This window comes from Crocuta crocuta, unplaced genomic scaffold (genome assembly GCF_008692635.1).
Source record: "Crocuta crocuta isolate KB4526 unplaced genomic scaffold, BGI_CrCroc_1.0 scaffold830, whole genome shotgun sequence".
NCBI classification, from domain to species: Eukaryota; Metazoa; Chordata; class Mammalia; order Carnivora; family Hyaenidae; genus Crocuta; species Crocuta crocuta.
In genome coordinates this window covers 1,999,360-2,003,683 of record NW_027531513.1, presented here as the reverse complement: position 1 = coordinate 2,003,683, position 4,324 = coordinate 1,999,360, and positions in this window count along the sequence as shown.

Here is a 4,324-nt window from a genome sequence, read left to right as displayed (position 1 = left end):
CGACTTCAGTGCAGGTCATGATCTCGCGGTTGGTGGGTTCGAGCCCTGCATTGGGTTCTGTGCTGACTGCTCAGAGCCTGGAGCCTGTTTCAGATTCTGTGTCTCCCTCTCTCTCTGCCCTTCCCCCGCTCATGCTCTGTCTTTCTCTGTCTCAAAAATAAATAAACTGTTAAAATTTTTTTAAAAAGCATTTACTGTAAATCCTTGCCAAGATTTTATTTTATGTTTGCTTCAAGAAATTTTATAGTTTTAGGAGCGCCTGGGTGGCTCAGTCGGTTAAGCATCTGACTTTTGCTCAGGTCATGATTTCACGGTTCATGGGTTTGAGCCCCACATTGGGCTCTGTGCTGACAGCTAGCTCAGAACCTTGAGACTGTTTCAGATTCTGTATCTTCCTCTCTCTCTACCCTCCCCTGCTCATGCTGTCTCTCTCTCTCTCTCTCTTTCTCTCTCTCTCTCTCTTTCTCTCTCTCAGAGATAAATAGAACATTAAAAAAGCATAATTGTAAAGAAATTTTATAGTTTTATAGTTTATAGCTGTTCTATTTAGGCCCATGATTCATTTTGGTTTAATTTTTTTTGCATATGATGTGAGATTAGAATCCAAATTATTTATTGACTTTTTTGTATATGGATGTCCATTTGTTCTAGCACCATTTGTTTGAAAAGACTATTTTTATCCCATTGAAATACCTTGATACCTTTGTCAAAAATTAATTGGCTATATATATGTGTGTCTCTGAGTCTATTATTTGGACTCTATTCTGTACCACTGATCAGTTTGTCTGTCTTGATGCCAGTACCACACTGTCTTCATCATTGCAGCTTTCTCATAAATGTTGAAATCAAGTTAAAGTCCTTCTAGTTTTTTAAATTTCTCTCCGCAATATTTGTTGTGTAATGGTAGTGGGCATATTTTGTTTAATCTGTCCTTAAATATTTCATGTTTTCTGATGCTATTGTAAATGACACAGATTTTAAAAAAGAAAGCTTTAATCTCTACTTGTTTGTTAATATATCTTTTTGTTCTTTTTTCTGTTTTCTGGGAGGCTTTTTAAGTTTATCTTTTAACATATTAATTTTTTTATAATTGCAATCAAAATGTTTTAGTGTAAAATATGCATGGCATAAAATTGATCATTTTAACCATTTTCAAGCGCACAGTTCAGTGGGATTAAGTACATTCATATTGTTATACAACCGTCACCACCATCTACCTCCAGAACATTTGCATCATTCCATACTGAAGCTGTCTATTCATTAAACACTAACTCCCCATTGTCTGCCCCTCCCTATGGCCCTGAGATCCACTGTTCTACTCCCTGTCTTTATATATTTGACTATTCTAGGTCCTAATTCATAAATGACTTACCTTTCTTTTAGCACCTGAGAGGAGAAATTTCTATCTAGGACAATAAATAATACTAGTTTATTATGTTAGTAATGTAGATCACAGTGAGCCTGTAGCAATAAAAGGAAAGGGAGTTTTCTCTGGAAAGTAGCAAACAAGTTGAGTATGAGCAATATAGATTTGTTGATTTAAAAAAAATTCCATACTTCATAAATACAAATAGTATGCAAAAGAACCATTTATAGTCTAGTTAATTTTTTAACTTAATGGAGATTGTTTATCTCTTACGGCTTTTCTTTCAACCATTTCCTTCTCTTCAACACCTTCATTAGAGGGTGGTCAGTTACACACAGAGGCAAAAGACCACCAGGCAATTCTACTACTTGTTTTTGGCCAAGAAGCTGGCGCTACCAGTTTAATGAGGGTTTAAGGATTATCTGTGGTTTAAATTATTGGTATTGTCTCTATTGCTATAGATTACTTCGTGCTGAATATAATTATATTGAGCACTTACTGGAATACTATTTGGAATTCTGCGTTTAATATTTAAGGAAGATGGAGAAGATAAAATGGCACCAACTAGAAACTAAACAACTAGACCTATGAAGAAAAGCAAAAGGGAGGTTTTTGTTTTGTTTTGCCCAGGAAAAGTAAAGATTACGTGGAAATAGCATTGTTCTAGTACATCCAGAGATATTTTGTGTTGGTGTTTCCCATGACTCCTTTCTAGGTCTTTTTCTATGAGAGTAGCAAACAATATGCATCAGCCTGCTCCACTGCCCCCACTCTGCAATTTCCCCTCAAGACTTTACCCATGAGACTTAACTAACAAGTTTAGGTACCTGCTGTCTAGACTATAGCATCATCCTAAGTCCCATCTCTGGCTTTGCAGCTGCTTCCTGATTGTTTCTACTCAGTATTCCAAAGGCTACTCAAGTTCAATGTATCTAAAAATTAAGGTCATTATATTCTCCCCAGCATTACTCACCAGTTCTGTGCTTCCTCTCCTGATTTCTTTGCTTTCACCATAGTAGCACCTAAGCATAAAGCTTATTTCAGCTCTTCTTCTTTTCCATCAGCTCCTCCATCCTATTAGTCATCAAATTTTATGAATTCAGCTTCAGTGTTTTTCAGTTTTATCTTCTCCTGTTCCCTAAACTATTGGTTCATGCTTTCATCAATTTTTGCCTAAACACTAAGCAGTAATTATGTTTCACTTTAACTACAATAGCTATAATCAAGTTATTGGGCAAAGATTACCTGTTATATTGTAATCGCATCCTAAACGTTGTTCCCTTATTCTAGCATCCATACTCATCTATGTTTATAATACTATCAGCGTTATTTTTGTACATTAGTAATCAGGTCATCTCACCATTTTGCTTAAAGCCATTTTCTTTTTAAGTTTATTTGTTTATTTATTTATTTATTTATTTATTTATTTATTTATTTATTTATTTTTGAGAGAGTGAGAGAGACAGAGAGATCCAGAGAGCATGGGGGAGGGGAAGAGAAAGAATCCCAAGCAGGCTGTGCACTGTCAGAGCAGAGCCCAGTGAGGGACTTAATCCTAGAAACCATGAGATCATGACCTGAACCTAGATGAAGAGTTGGATGCTTAACCCAATCAGTCACCCAGGCGACACCATTTTGCTTAAGGGCTTTTAATAACTCTTTACTTAGAGAATAATACCTTCACTCTTTAGCATGGAGTTTAAGACCCCTTCATAGTCTGTATCTGATTTCTTTTTTTGGTTTTATCTTTAGTCACTTTCTTCCTCTGATGTCTCTCTATGCCTTGAATCTGTATTGGAGTTTAACTCCTCCCTTCATCTGTAGGTGCTATTTTCCCTTCATTAGATGCCTTCCCTTCTTTCTTTACGTTAAAAGAGTAACGCCTTTTGTGGAGCCTTCCCCAAATCCTGCTGGACTGTGTCTATATTTGTGTCTGTTTCACACTCTAATATTTGCATATATACAGTATGAATTATATTGTATTAATTATGAGTATATAATATGCATATTAACTATATATTATATACTTACATGAATTATATTAGTATATGTATATTCTATATATTCACATACATGTAAACACATATATTAATATATATACATGTGTATATATACCTATATATTCTTCTGTAAACTAGACTGTATGTTCCTTGATGTTAAACAGTGTGTCTTATTTTTTTTTTTTAATTTTTTTTAATGTTTTTTATTTATTTCTAGGAGAGAGAGAGAGAGAGAGAGAGACAGCGTGAGCAGGGGAGGGTCAGAGAGAGAGGGAGTCACAGACTGAAACAGGCTCCAGGCTCTGAGCTGGCAGTCAGCACAGAGCCCGACGCGGGGCTCGAACCCACGAACTGCGAGATCATGACCTAAGCGAAAGTCGCCCCAGGCGCCCCACAGTGTGTCTTATTTACACTTCGTCACCAGAGCCTATATGCTCAATAGATTTTAGTTGAGAAAATGAATAATGTTTATCGTAAAGCCAGTGACTAACTGGTTTCTATTTCCACTGAAGATAAAACAGCAGAAATTATACTTCAGTCTTTAGGTATTAGGAAGAATAGGTGAGATGCTGGGATGAGTTATTTATAACTCAGATAATTTTGTGAACTCTTTTCTGTAGTTCTTTTTTCTCATGAGGATAGATTTTGATTTGTCTAAGATGGTTTAGGAACTTCTTTGCTTGGATTTGCGCTGCTAGATCAAAATTAATTTTCTTCTGAATCAAAAATAGTTTTTCTGTTAGATCACAATAACTTTCACCAGAGAAATGATGCATATTCAACTTAGCCTAAGGGAGTGCAGTATTAATGTGGAGGACCCGAGAAGGTGAAAGGAGAGAGACTAGGTTCAATTTTAATTATGACTTTCACTTGCCTATTGTGTGATTTCTTCTTGGAACTTAAAAACTTGATTTTAGGTCCAACACTAATTTTCAATGCTTAACTAGCATGGCTGAAG